Here is a 16,876-nt window from a genome sequence, read left to right as displayed (position 1 = left end):
GGGTGCGGCGCTCCGGCCGGTGGCTTCACAGAAGAGAAGCAACACAAATGAGACGTCTTTTGTTGTGTCGTTGTTTGCAATGCAAAACTGCGAATTCATCTTTTGGCGCGGATGCTATGAAATTTGAGTTTCATTTTAGTAATAGATTTTGATTTCCCGCCGGGGTAAATAAACCCTAATTAAAGCCCAAAGAAATACAACCGTTAAAGGATCATTTACAACAAGCTTATGCATTGAAGTATCTTATCCGTGGTTGACCATTGAAAAAGTCAAGATAGTCAGCTTAAATTAAGGAGGCAATTGTTACAAATCAATCCTCTATCGCATAGACATTCAAATTAGTGAAAACAACTAGCTCTTTCTCTTGATTTTCCCTGTATCTCGGTATTCTTCGTATTTGGGCAATTGAATTTGTCGAAGGTAAATACAGTTTAACATCTCCATTCCTATCATGTTCACCAACCTTCCCACTGTGTCGCCTTTTATTTGACATTTATATAACTATCCCCTTCTCCCAACCATCTCTCCTTCTCTCTAACCATAATTAGTCGTCAAGCCACTCACCATCGTCAAAACACTCCCCTCCAGCTCCCTGACCTCACACTATTCCATGACCAAACAGTTCGCATCACTCAATGCCATCGCACGATCACTATTAGACCCACCTGAAACCTAACCTCTGTCTCTCTTTGGCATTCACCATAACAATAACTTTTTTTAAATTACAGGAAAAACTTTTCAAATCATATTGGATTTAAGCACGATCTCTTTAACCTGTTGGTGATTTAAAATATATTGATGTGATTACAGCGATAACAATGTGGTAACCAGTTAAAAGATAGCATGTTAGATATTGCTATATTTGGGTAGGCTATTCAAAGTACAATGCTGATTTGAGATGCTTTTAGGGTTTTCATTGTCCTAAAAATGACCCTGTTTTTAGAAATCATGTAAAGGTCCACCATAATCATCAGTAATGAATACAAGGGTATGTTAGTCTTTTTGCAGTGGTTATACCAACGTTAAGAAAAAATTAACATAAATAGACGAAAACAAGTAAAGGTCTACCTACTATCCCATGCAGTAACAAAACGGGTAATGCAGATGCATAAGCAAGACATGAGTCGTGTCCTTTTAAGAATGGTTTTACTAGGTTAGATTCACAAGATGTTTGTGAAGCTATGCACACAATGTTTATTATTCACTATAAGAAAGCTTGTTATAATTATGGTGCTATTTTTTCCTATTATGTTTAGTGACTTGAAGTTAGGGATTCTTTTTTTTTTCTTTTGATTTTAAGTAATTGTAGTGTTTTCTTATTTCTTTGTTTCCATTAGGATAAAAAGAAGAAGACAAGAAGTAGTTGCTTAAGTTAGTACACGAATGTCCTTTTTTATGGTTTTGTTATTTACGATGAAGCAACAAGTTTTATTGCTTAATTATATTGAATATGTAAATTCTATACTTTTGTTAAAAGATTTGTCAGGTCTATAGAAATGAATGAAGAAAGAATCAATAAATATATTTTTAAAATGTACAAGATCTAGGGGAAATTCTGCTATTTCTCCCATTTTGGGACAAAATGTCAAAGTTTCTCAACAATCTCAAGGCAAACAATTTTCTTATAGTTCCATAGTTTGTTGTCCATTACCCTTTAGGCCAAATGGAGTGGAGTCGCCAAATGAAGCCGCTAAGCTCGCCAAGGGCATGAAAACACCGCCCCCTAGCGCTCACTAGGGGGGTTGCTAAATGAAGCTTGTTAGGGGCTTGGCGAGAGAAGAGAGGGAAGGATGTTGCATATGATTGGCTGCTTTACCCGTCAATATGCAAAATCACTTTTAAAATCAGATTGAATAATCAATCATAAAAATAAGGATTGAAAATTAGAAATCAGGAGCTTCAATCGATCAGATGGAGAGTAAAAAAATTTGGCACTGTTGCAGAGAACATCACCTAAATAGCACAACGGAGCAGCCTCACCTAATGGAGGCGATGGAAGAAAACAATTGCACGCAATGGAAGAGAAGACAATTGCAGGATTGGAGCTGGAGGCAACATGTTCGATGAGAAACAGAAGACGATGGATGGAGGCGGCAGATAAGGGTATAACTTAATGGATAAGGGTATAACTTAATGGTGATGGGTATTTCAGCATGTTTTAACTTATAGTTACAAAATTAGTCCCTAAAGTATTTAGTAATCTATATATATTTGTTTTAATGACTTCAGTTTTTGCAACTCTGATCTAAATATGCGATATTAAAAAATGTTTGTGTAATATTAAAACAAAATGTTTGTTTATTAAATTAAATTAGAAAAAGAAAAAAAAATGGAGTGTTAAGAGTGTTACCACTCCTTACCAAATGTTAAGATTAGATGCTAAATAAAAAAAAATGAGGTGGCATTCAAAAATCTGATGTAGTAAAATGCTAGGAGTGTTACCACTCCCCTTAGCCTTATGGTTCAATACCTACCATTATTCAACATGAAATATTTTATTGTCCCCTTCTGGCATGATGTATGTCTTTGACCTTTTTTATTATTATAATAATTTTTATTCAAACATTCAGGATTTGTTTTTTTTTCTTTTTTGCAGGAAAGTGATTTTAACAACTAAATATTGCTAAAAGTAGGATAACAATAGATGATGTGGCTCATGTAACTGAGCGTGGACAAGCAAATGAGAGAAGCTATGATGCTTAAATAAGCCTACATGTCTATTACTATATGGTTAGTTGGTACTTTTATAGGTTTTGCTTTGCACCATAACAAAAAGGGAATATCATAAAATATTATTTCTTTCCATCTGTAATTTAATGAATCTACAGTTTTGGATTCACATTGATTTTTTGTTTTGTAGTATGAAGATGTCATCACTCATCATTAGAATGTTTCAATGACTTTTAATGTGTTCAATGTTAAAATGTTTTTCTGTTTTAAAAAACATCACACTTGTAGGATATAAATAAGTAGAAATTTCAGTGGATAGTGTCATAACAAAAGAATTTCATTAGTAAAATGTTCCAAATTAATAGACTTTTTTATTTTGAAACGGCTGAATTTTTTAAGAACAATGTTAGCAAAGAAAAAAGAAATGACAAGATCTGCATCCACGTGTTCCAGTTTTTTAAAGCGTGACTGTTCTTATTATAAAAAAGAAGTAAAAGAAAAGGAAAATATATAAACAAATATTTATCCTTTAGTGCATATTTCCAAAAATCTATGTGTTACTCTAAGTTCACAAAACCCAAATTAAATTAAAGATAATATTTTTTATATATTATATCCAAATGGCTAGCAATAAGATTATATATAAATTTTAATTAAACATCATCAAATTATAAATTTAAACAATAACAATGACATACTTTACTTTTTACCCAACTTAGAAACATACCTTTATTTTTATTTTTAGCGTAAACAATTTATTACACCAACCTAAACTCTAAATCATAACTAAAATATATAAAGACTCCTTAAAATAAAAAATATGATATATTTATTATCTGAAATTGGTAACATGTCGTAAGCCCAATAATAATGTATTTATATTGGTTTTAATACAAAATGAAAGTGTTTTTTTTTTCTTTTTAACCAAAAACAAAAATATGTTTTTATTTTTAACCCAAAACTACATATATTTTCATTTTTATTCGATGGACGGGTCGGTGAAGGAGTTAAAGAAACGGCATACGAGAGCTTTATTCGCATTCCCGATGATATAGTGATTCCTTTCACGGATAAAGCAAAGTCATTGAATGTTTTGATTCATGCAATCTTTTCATCCTTTGAAATTATATAAACCTAATCAAATTATATTATTTAGTGGGTAATATTATCCACAAGCAATGAGAGTGTCGATGATATCAAGGTTGCAGAACTCGTTACTCGGTACTTGTTCGGCCGACTACCGAGTAGCGAGTACCCGAGAGTACTCGGGAGTACTCGGATTCGGTAATTCATGTAGAAATATTTTTAGGGAAATTATGTATGTCAAAATCATAAGTTAAAATCATAAGTTGATTGAAATATATAACAAAATTAGATACATGTGAATACACAAAAGCTGAAAAATCACATAATGGTCTTACTTCGCGAATAATTACTGAAAATTTAAGATATATATGTGGTAATAATCATATGTATGTGTTAAATAATAAATCATTAAGTATATTATACATATTAATCACCGAGTTGACCATGTTTTACAAAACTACTCAGTTTAGTAAATAGGCCGATTGGGGAGTACTCGGGATTTTGTAACTCGCCTCGGTAAGGGGCCGAGTAGCGAGTACTCGGAGGAGTAATCGGCCAACTCGGCGAGTTTTACAATACTGGATGATATGAATGATTATTTGATCGACCGATTCCATGAATAAAAGAGAATTTACTATAGTTTTGATGAAGCCATAGAGGGTACAAATAACTTTTATCATGTGAAATTCTTGAACACATAATGTTAGTGGTTTACCCTCTCATTACTTACGACTGAAAGCTAGATACCCAATAATATTATTACGGAATCTCGACCCATCAAACGGATTGTGTAACAACACCCGATTGATATGTAAATTTTTTCGACACAATGTCATTGATGTTGAAATAGTTGTTGGTCAACATGAATGAAAGATGGTATTTTTACCAAGGATTCCTCTATGTTCGTCTAAAGATAACATGTTCCTATCCAAGCCAAAGAGAAAATAATTTCCAATTCGATTATCTTTCGCAATGACAATCAATAAATCTCAGGGACATACAATCTCAAATGTAGGTATTTATCTTCAAGAATCAGTTTTCTTGCATGCCCAGTTTTATGTGGCATTATCCAGAGGTATATCACGTGTCAATACAAAAGTATTAATGAACCATGACGAACAATTCAACGTCAGTTAAGTCTATACATCAAATGTGATGTATAAAGAAGTATTACATGATTAACAATGCACAACCAATAAGGTCTTCATGTACATTTCTAAATAATCCAAACTTTTCATTTTTAATTCTTATTGATTTGGTTTCTACTATCATGACTCTTATTGTTAATTGTTTTCTCTCATGACCAACTTTATGTGGATTATCCAGAGGGATATCACGTATCAATACAAAAGTATTAGTGAACACTAACGAACAATTCAACGTCACTTAAGTCTATACATCGTATGCATTGTATAAAGAAGTGTTGCATGATTAACAATGCACAATCAACAAGGTGTTCATGTACATTTGTAAATAATCCAAACTTTTCATTTCTAATTCTTACTAATTTCGTTTATGCCATCATAACTCTTATTGATAATTGTTTAAATTTAATAACTATTTTTATAAAATATTAATGGAATCTAGAAACTAATTTATGTAAACACTATTTGCACTCGTCGTTTGGCGTGGATAAACAGCATATATATATATATATATATATATATATATATATATATATATATATCACATTTTCATTTATTTTGTTACAAGTAATTTTATGGTTATTCCAAATTAAATTATTTTTCATCATATCATTTTTATTAAATTTTATATAGTATTTAAAAATAATAATAAATGGATAATAATTTCATTAATATAATTTTTCTTTGAATTTCAAAATTACTAAATTTAAAGCCCAATAATTTCTTTAGTTTATTTATTTAAATTATTTGTTAATTTTTTTTAATAAAATGAACACTTTAATTTCAATAATTCAATATTTGTCTAATTTTTCATATAAATTTAAACTTAAAATGTTTAGACATTCATATAGTTTGTTTAATAAATATATGAAACATATGAGTCTCACAACTAATATATAATAAAAAACAATGGTTGTATGAATAGCATTTTTTTAACTTATGTCACAATACTTTTCGGTTTTAGATTTTTGTCACAATAATTTTGTATGTTGGCTTCGTTATATATAAAAAATAAATTATGTAGAAATTAAAATTACAATAGTTTATATAATAATAAGCAAAGGTTGTATGAAAATTATACTACTTTTTTTTTACTTTTGCCACAATAGTTTTGTTTTTAGATTTTTATTATAATAGTTTTGTATGTTGGCATTTTTGGTCCTTATGTAAAAAAATAAATTACAAAACTATCTTTATAATTTATAGAAAAGGTTATTGTCCTTTTTTTATATTTAGGTTTTAGACTTTGGGCAACATACTTTCGTATTTTGGCAGGCTTGGTCCTTATGTAGAAAATAAATTACAAAAGTTTCCCCTATAATATATAGAAAAGCTATTTATTTATTTATTTATTTATTTATTTTTGCTTAAATGGTATATGTGTTTAAAAAATAAACTATTTGGATTTCAGACTCTAGCCACAAGAATTTTTTATGTTGTCGGGTTTGGTCCCTATGTAAAAAATATATTATATAATTGTAAATCTAATTTATATATAGAAAAAGTCATTGTGCATATTTTTTTACATAAAATGTTCCATATGTTTACAAAAAAATGTAACATCGTAAATTTTCAAACAAAATTTTCATTTAAAACCGAATAATTCTCATAAAACATTTCACAAATTCTCATTTATTAAATTTACAAATCGCAGCTCCATAATTATTTGATTAAAATCCATGATCGTCAATACATAGCTTTTTCACTGGTGTGTACAATCAAGCTGGTGCTTTCCCGTGATCCTGAGAAAAAACTGAAACACATAACACACAACACGATAAGCACGAAGCTTAGTGAGTTCCCCAAAATACCCCACACAACTTTGTAGCCACTCGATGTTATAACACAGTAAAACCCTCTGGTCAATGTATCTTTGTGGGACCCTCTGGTCCCATAACTCCGATGGACTCTTCGGTCCTAACTCTATAAGTTCTGAGTAATACACAACATAAATCACAAAGAAATAATGCAGGATATCACAATAAACAATGTAAGCACATAAGAAATCTCAATCACACAAAGATACCACTCTTTTTAAGTATAGTGAGAAGACTCACCCCGTAAGCTAGCAAGTAACAGTCACGTACTCAGAAATCTCAAACTAGCCTCCGCCTAACACATAGGATAAACATCTTTAATTTATACCTATTCATACTCAAATACACCAAAGGTTATTCTTTCTCTATGTCTAACTCTTGAAGTGGATAAAAGACCATTTTACCCCTCCATGGTCTCCATTACTCCTGATTGACCCAACCCTAAAGTCAACAAAAGTCAAGCACAAGTTACACAAAGGTATTAATCAAGTGAATGATATTGTTATACCTCATGTACAAGTGAAGTATACTTATATAGGGGTAAAATAGGAAACTCAACAAATTATAAGCATCTTATTAATAGGGCGTAAAACAAAAGATTATCTATTACAAGCTTTAAACATCTAACATGATTTTCCATATGTAAGAAGAACCTTATTAATAATATCATCAACTTGATAAACGAACACAACAAAAGAATCCAATGCAAGGATGGCATTATGGCACTATGGATCTAATGAAGTTATTCATCTGGGAAGTCGCACGGTATCTTCTTCTACCACTCGTCTACTAATATGATCAAAATTTAGAACATGAAATCAAAAAATATTGGACCAATGATAAACAAATAAATAGTACAGGACTACCAAAAGTCATTATGTTAGCTGGAGATGACAGTCTTTGGGATTAACTTTATAACATCCTAGTGAAATGTTTACCCAACTTATCATCTTATGTTTGACTCCCACTAAACCTTGCAACTTTACTTCAATCTGTGTCCAAAAATTAATACAATAAAATTAATCAATACCAACAATATGACTCTCAGAATGATCGTTCAATTGTATTGTCAAATTGAAAACTTTATCATGGTAATCAATCTTTTATTAGGAATAAAACAAACTTGATGAAAATCCTACATATTAAAAACATAAGAGCCAGACATGTGACCCACACTTCTTGTGCACATAATTGAACACAATGTACTAGTGTTGTTGATACCTGATGAGCCCTTGATGAACCAGAAAAGCTTATTTGACTTTCTTTAACTACATGCTTTCCTTGGCAAGTAAACATACGAATCTTCTGCTCTGTAATTGTCTTCAGTGATTTTTGTTCCAGCTTCATCCTGGAACAAAAATTAAATTTTGGAAAAACGATGTGAAATTAGATAGTGAATAACTATATAACATATAAAAGAAAATTACGAAAAGAATAATTTTAAAGTGAAAACACACCTAACTTGTATCTTTACCAAGCCAATAATGGATGTCGTGACTTGCAATTCCTAATTTTGCATCAATCATTCGGACTTCTTTAAAACCAGGGAACTGTTTGAACAGAAACTACAGCATGTCATCTGTTGTATCATGTGTTCGATTTTATACAAACAGAAACTGTTATATTGTTAGGTGGTGTTGTTTCTTTTGTGTTTGATCTGTCATTTCAATATGAAGCCTGCAAAAAAAATCAAAAAATTACCATCCTACCCCTGATAATAACAAAGTTTCAATATAGTTTGGTTACAAAAAACTTACAGCAAGGGCGCCACTGATGTCACTTCTTACACAACAAGTAGTAGCTTGTGGAGCATCTCTCTTATTCTCTTCTTTTCTTCTTCTCACTTGACATCAATCTGCATTGGATGGATTGATCAATCAACTTTCTAAAGATGTTACCCATAAGATCAGTATTGATCTGCCATTTAGATATGAAGCCTACAAAAAAAATCATAAAAATTACGATCCTACCCTTGATAATAAGAAAGTTTCAACATAGTTTGGTTACAAAAACTTAAAGCAGGGGCGTCATTGATGTCACTTCTTGCACCATTAGTAGTAGCTTGTGGAGCATCTCTCTTATTCTCTTCTTTCCTTCTTCTCACCTGACGTCAATCTGCATTGGGTGGATTGATCAATCAATTTTCTAAAAATGTTACTTGTAAGATCAATAAGACAAAAAAATGTTATTCATCAAATATGTAAATTATGCAATGTCCCCAAATGTATACCTAAAAGTGCTTCTTAGGTTTTTATTTACCATGCATGAATGAAAAAAGGTTCTTGAGGAGTCAATGGATAATTCATAGGTTCGATATATTATCATAAAAGCAATCTCAAGAAATCAATGGAATCCCTAATGAAACGGAGAAAGAGAGCAAGTAATCACACCAATTGAAGTTCGAGTAACATTATCTGGAAATTGACATCTTTGACTTTGACCTGAAAATAAAAATTAATCTCACATGATAGTCGAAGGACATCTGCCCCACATTCTGGAATATCATTAGGAAAATCTTTCTTTTGCACCTCTTTGGCCACTTTTAAATCAGTTGGGTCCAAATTACCCTCCCCCAGTCTATTTTGATCAGAGAGATAGCCACCACCATCATGATGCATGTGGTTAGCATATGCAAATAAGAATGTGTATTATAGGAATAGGATAATAATCATATATAATAATAATAGTTAATGTAGGGGCATAGTTAGTGCATTCACATCATATATAATAATAATTGTCAACATGTTCCTCAAATGATCAAACATAAAGAATTTGTAATAAATACTACTTTTAATCTTATTTCCTAGAGTTGATAAAACATATAGTGTTGGAAGATGCATGTAGAGTGATACATCAATTGGATCACATCAAGACCTCATTCTTTAGCCATCTGAATGAGATCTGGCCACACCTGATCATCAAAATGCATAGAAAAACATTCAGAAAAAAGTAAACATTTTTAGAAGAAGAAAAAAAGAAGTGATGAATGAAGTGCATTGATGAGTTGTACCTCAGGGTTATTTCGAGTGTAATGAATGGATCCAGAAACCATAATCCTTCTTTCACCATTAATGGCGATTGCTTTTTGTTACAAATTATAAATACATCAGACAAAAATGATACATGAGACTATACCATTGACACTCTTTGAACCGATTGTATCTTTTCTTTATGTGGGTATACTCTTAGTTGAAGTAGTTGGTTTCATATGGGTTGATGATGAGAAGATACTTCCATATGAGGCGCTATTGTTGTTGACAATTGAAGATCCCTTATGTAGATGTAGTTTATACTCAGTATTTGAAAATTAAGCATTAAAATTATTGAAATAAGACAAAAAAGAAGTAGGGTCGATTTTGAATTGGAAGGAGCTATGGTTGTTGTTCTTAGAGGAAACAGAGCATTAAGAGATTATAATTGTTTATCAAGAAATGGATATGATCATCAAAATTGTATTTGCATAAACACTGATTGATAACCTATTCAAGAAAATCAAACATCATTGCGATATAATGAAGAAAATGAAAACCCCATAATAGTTTAAAAGAACGTGAAAGAATGAAATTATGTTTTACCAAATTATATGTGATTTTTGAGATGTTATAAGAGGTGGGTCTTTGATTCGTGACGTTAGCGAGAGCAGGATGTTTCTTGGCCATATGTGGCGGCAAATCCATTGATTTCCCGATGACATTCTCTGAAGCATGTCACTTTGCAAGTGACAACATTGTTTCAGAAGCTTTCCGATTGTGTGTTGTCGTCGACATCACTCAATTCAACAAGAAACCCGGAAAAGAAAAGAGAGAAGAAAGGAACCCTTGAAACAAAACCCTAAAATTCAATGACACTTTGTGAATGCCCCAATATAATCAACAGCCGATGGAATGGCTCAATAGCTGACTTGAGGAAGCGATTCAGAAAGGATGTCAATCAAATATAGAGCAATCATCCTCATCGACTTATCAAAAAACACTAATTAGGTGGTTGATTTTTCGATTTCAATATGGAAAGTGTTTATGAATAGTGAATTGTTATCAATCGAATTTCGTATGCATTCAATAAATGGTGAATTGTTTTGTTATGATTATGGAGAACGATCTAAGGGTTGAAATCAATCAATGAAACCCAATGAATGGTCCTAATTTTTGAAGGTGACATCATCAGGTTTCTGGTTTAATATATATAAGAGTAAATTACATGAATGGTCCCTATGGTTTAGGGTAATTTGCGTGTTTTGTCTCTATCTTTTTTTTTTTTTTAACTTGGAAGGTCTTTGTTGTTTGTATTTGTTACGCGTTCGGCCCATGTCGTACCTGAAAAAACTATTTTTCCATTGATTTTTTAATTTATTTAAATAAATACACCCTTAACCCCACTATAACCTTACATTACCTATCCTACCATTTTTCCATATTTAAATAATAGTTTTTTTAGGTAAGATATGGACCAAACGCATAAAAAAACAAATAGTAGGGATCTAGTGCGTAACAAAAACAAACAGTAGAGACTTTCCGAATTAAAAAAATAAGTTAGAAATCAAACGCACAAATTACCCCTAACCATAGAGACCATTCGTGTCATTTACTGTATATATAAAGATAACTCATGAGTGTTTGACTTATGGTTATTAGTAACTTTTTATTTTTTTCTCTCATTCATACACTTTCTAACTTATATTAATATTATATAAGTAAGTTTTGATCATAAAAAACATTTATGTATTTGAAGAAATTTGTGATTCAAATATTAAAAAGTATAAAAAATAGTTTTGTTGGATATTACGATAATTAATGGAGTTTCTATACATCAAATGTTTGTTGATTTTTGTATATTTCTTCTGTAAGTACTGTAAGTGTTTAATAGATTTTTAATACAAATATCATAATAAATATTTTAGTGTTTTCATGTAAATATAAAGTTGTAGTATTTATTTTTTCACCCTTTTCGTTATTCGTTATATACAGATATAATACGTTTGATACATAATTGACACAACGTTAACAATTTGTATAATTATCAATTAACGATATACATCACGATTGGTTTAAAACAATGATGAATATAACTAATAAATATGTTAACTATAAGTTTGTTTTGCTACTTACATTGGTTTTCATGTAGAAATATGAAATAATAATTTCTTAATAGTTATTATTTTAACTATATAACTATATACTCGTGCAATGTGCGGAGATTCACGTAGTTTATTATAAGAAAACTGGTTAACCAATGCACTATTTAGTACAACATTTATTATACTGAATCGATATTGTATCAAATCGTATTGAATAACGTTATTTAAATTTTTATGGACCAGTTTGTAGTTTATAATTTTGTTAAAGCGTATTATGCGGTGTAATTTTCAAATTTTAACTAACTGAAAATATAATAACTTTTTAAATTACACCTATAAAATTTTACATAATTACTCCATACTATAACATTTATGTTTACATTTAGAATATTAGCCAACTAGGTGTAAGACCCGTGTACTACACGAGTTTATTAAAAATACAAATTTAATATCAATATTTAAACATTAAATTTAACATCAATATCAATTTTAGAGCTCTCAATAATTATGATATTTATTTCATCATAAATATATCAATTCTTTTTCAAGAAAGCATTTATTTCTCTCAATATTATAACCGAAATAAGTTATGATATGTGAACAAATCAGAAAATTACATGTAGAAATAAATAAATTCTAAAAATCTATTAAAATGTCATGTGTCCAAATCAATGAGGACATGACATGTGGCAGAAAATAAGTTTTATTTATTAGTATAGATTGTCGACAACATTTGTATACACCATCATTAAGAAATGAACACACGACTTTGGAACATGACAACACTTATAAAATATGAAGTCGAGATTTGCTAGTGACAAACAATGGTGGGATCATGGCATATCTTGTGTATTTGTGTATTGTTTTCATATGGTCAAAATTTTGTAGCCACTACATTTCAATGGAAAAAAGTACATAAAGGACAAAAGAGTTTCAATCCAGGAACTAAAGTTTTATGCATACATTGGCATATAAGAAAAAATAAAGTGTTGCAAATAATGTATATCATGTCGAGTTACCTAAAACTAACAAACACCAACACGATGCCACATACATAATAACAAAGAGAACATTTGGTATTGAAGGCTTTGTTGGCCTCCTAAACACATGCAAAAGTCGACATGATTCCAAAATGTTTCACGAGTATGATGTGAAACCATGTTCATAAAAATGTTACATTTGCTTAACACGATGCATCTAGAAAAAAGACATAATAAAATAGCTGAACTTGAGAAAATGACAACGAAAATTTGATTTTGTTTATATTTAACCACTTTCTTTTTTATATACATAATTTACCGGTGAATTTATTTTGTTTTAAAAAGAATATAATTATGAGCGGTTATCTACATAAAAAGAAAAGTGATTAAATATGAACAAAATTGAAAATTTGTTACTTTAGAAGTTATTATCCATTATTAATCTTTCATTTTAATTTTATTGAAAAAAACTATTAATTTGTAAAATATTTATTTTTATAAAATTTATTTTGTGATCCATGGGCCTCCGGTGTACTTTTATCGAATGAATTTGTGGTTTACGTGGCAATGACCACGGTCCATGAACACCACTCTGGTGCTTCGTGACCGATCGTGGTCATGGTAGTTTGTGGTGGCTACAATGATGAACTTTCTAATTTCGGGATAACGGACTATAATTTGATTGAGTAAAGGTCTTTGGTTTCAAGGAAATAAAGTTTACACCTTACTGGATGTTGATAATGTTGGTTAGGTGATTTAAGCCATTAAATTCTATTTTGGAGCCAAATGGTAGAATGAGAAAAAAAAAAAAAAAGTAATATTCTAGACTTTTTGCATGAATTAGTAAATTAAATTCTGAATGATTTAAGTCAAAAGTAATTGGATGGAACTGTTAAAACATCCCAAAAATACGACCCAAAAATTTCATTTTTCATTCAAGTGAAAATAGTATTTCAAATCATTGTTCGTACTGATGGGTTTTGAGCATATATACATTCCTATGTATAAATGCAACCATACTTGCTTTGGATCTAGGTTTTTCTCAAGTTATACGTGCAAACAATATTTCCAAAGCAATAAACCTAGATCTAGTATATATAAAACCAAAATCTATATATTATTAGGGCTAGAAGAATACTTTTTTTGTTATTTAGTAATAACAAGTATTCCTTGCTTGATCTTGACTTTTGAAAGCTTAGTGTCCTAAGCGTTACACCTCTAATGGAGTCACAAACACCACTAGCGAAGGATGAATGAGAGAGGTGATGGAGGCTCTTCAATTTTCATCTAGGTTTCTCTTAGAATGCATAGGCCGAAAATTATATACCAAGGGGTCCTTATATAGTTGAGGTTGTTAGGGTTTTCAGGTGGAAACCCTAATCTGATTGCATAGGCCTTAAGTTGTAACACCCAGTTTCCCAGGTATATTGATTTATGTTGAAATTCTTTATTTATGTAGGTTGACTCGATGAGTTGGTGCTCAGACTCGTCAAGTCTGGTCGCGATTGGATGACGTGGTTAATGAGGGGACTCGACGAGTCAGGAGAGCGAATCTCCGAGTCAGATCTGACGAACGAAACCCTAATTTCTCGGGTTTCGAGCCTATTTAAAGGCCCTTATGGCCTTCATTTGCGGTTACCAATCCATAGAGAGAAACCCTAGAGTGCTTGAGCGTTTTGAGAGAGAAAGGAAGCCATTCTTGACCTTGGTGGTGTTGTTTAGCAAAAAGAAGGAGGTCCTAGCCAAGAGGAAGCAAAGGAGGTTGCTATTCTGTGGATTTGAAGCTAAGATCATCGCATTTGAGGTATTAAATTCGGCTCATCTTTTGTTTTATGAAGTATATATGGATTTAGGGTTTCTTGTGCCCTTTGTTAGGTTGATTTGATGTCTAATAGTCCCTTTCTGGTGATGAGGCTTTGGATCTGGATCCATAGAGGTCCAGAGAGCCTCACTCATCAAGCTTTATGGAAAGCAATGGAGGTTATGACCTTATGTTGTGGTATTTAGGGCTAAATCATGGTATATGGTCATATAGATGTTGCATGTACATCAAGATAAAGACTTTACGTGATTATTGAGCTTGGAAATGTTAGATCTAAGGATTAGAGGAATAGATCTGACCTCAGAAGGGTGTTTGAGGTTGTGCATGAAACGAACTCTCCGAGTCCATGAGCAGACTCGATGAGTCGGAGCAGGTTGTCCCGTGATTCAGATCGGTGGATGACTCGCCGAGTTGGGTGAGTGACTCGGTGAGTCAGAAGGGATTCAAAGGACTCGAGTTCACGTATGGACTCGACGAGTCTATGCAAGACTCGACGAGTCGGGTCAAAGGTTGACCGTTGACCAGGGTTAACTAGAGTTGACTTAATAGTGTTATTCAGACTAAGTCAGGAAGGTATTAATTAGAGATGACATCAGCGAGGTGAGTCTTCTCACTATGCCATACCCGATGGGGTAACTAGGTGTGACCGGAAGGTCTTATGTGTATGATGTTTATGTGATGCATGTTATATATGTGATATGTTATGATATGAGTATGATGATATGGACCGGAAGGTCAACAGAGTTATGGGATGGAAATCCCCTGAGACACTTGGATCGGAAGATCCAATAGAGTTATGGCCTAGAAAGGCAACTCACTAAGCTTTTATGCTTACCGTTTGTGTGTTATGTGTTTCAGGTACCCGTGATGATCGCGGGAAGGCGCCGGCATGATCTGTACACGCTTGTAGATGACATGTTTTGAGACCTTGGAATTTGGATTTGTATTGTGTTTTTGATGAAAACTGTTGGATATTTGATTTTGGGATGATTTGAAAATGAAATGCTTTTATTAAAATTAAATGAAAATTTGTTTGAAATTTAACGGTGTTACATAATCAGTCCATGGACCTCCTTCCTAGAAGCCTTGGACGAAATCTCTATAGGGAATCCTATAGATTTCGTCCACTCTCTTCTAAAAAAGTCCATCAGCCCAACATTGCAACTATCAGTGATGTGCAACATCAGTCCCCGCTCTTTTTAATCAGTTCCTTCAATCCCAAAATTAATTTATAATTTATATTAATTAAATAATATGATTTCTCAATTAATATATTATTCTTATAATATATTAATAAATCATTTATCAACCTCTTTCTCCAAAAATCATCTTGTCAAGTTGTTATGGTGAAGGCAACCCAAAAGGATCATGCTACTATTAGATCAAATACACACTAATTATAGTTATGGGCTTAGACACCTAATCCAACAGTCTTCCACTTGGGTAAGTCTAATAATTATAACTGACAATGCAACTTCATAATTTGAATTAGCAACCGTAGCTCTCAAAAGTCGATGTCGAACGCTGACCTAGTCAATGACACGTCCTTTAGATAAGCGATCATGTAATCCTCTGTTCTACAAGATATCGTGTGGAAAAGGACATGGAATAGAGTCATACTCAATGTCCAACAATTTGTTTCCGGATTTCTGATTTTTCTGACATAGAACTTAATTGAACACATCAATTCAGTCCTAACCAGGCCCGACACATAAGTCAACACAAAATCATCGAGGGGACCAAAATATCACTTTTACCTATTTAGGATAAAAGGAGCAAATAAACTTTGACTTATATGATTGTACTATTTACTCATTAAATCGTACACAATAATATGTTTTCTAATATCAAGTTACTGATGCGTTTACGTATTATCAATGCACAATCAACTCGCAAACAACAAGTCATATATCTCAGTTTAAAGATTATACAATATTATCGTCTCACATTCACTCGTGATAAATTCCATGAAGTGATTCATATGAGCATTGGTTTAATCCAATACTCAAATTTTATTTCAAGAGTACTCATGAACGTTGCAGCAAAACTTCACTATGTCTAAGCACTTAGACAAGTTACAAGCTAATTCATGACAGCCTTACTTCATGACTTACTTCCAAAGTATGTTCTATGAATAATTTAAACAATCCAATTATTCAGAAAGTAAAACATGCAAAAGTGAAACACAAGATACACAATTGAAAAAAGATAGTAAACTTTACTCATAAATAAATATGCCATTACTTAATCATCAAAAGTCAATTACATTTAAATTGTTCCAA

This window comes from Lactuca saligna, chromosome 1 (assembly GCF_052625555.1).
Source record: "Lactuca saligna cultivar CGN05327 chromosome 1, ASM5262555v1, whole genome shotgun sequence".
Classification (NCBI taxonomy): Eukaryota; Viridiplantae; Streptophyta; class Magnoliopsida; order Asterales; family Asteraceae; genus Lactuca; species Lactuca saligna.
Note: the sequence above shows the minus strand (reverse complement) of the source record.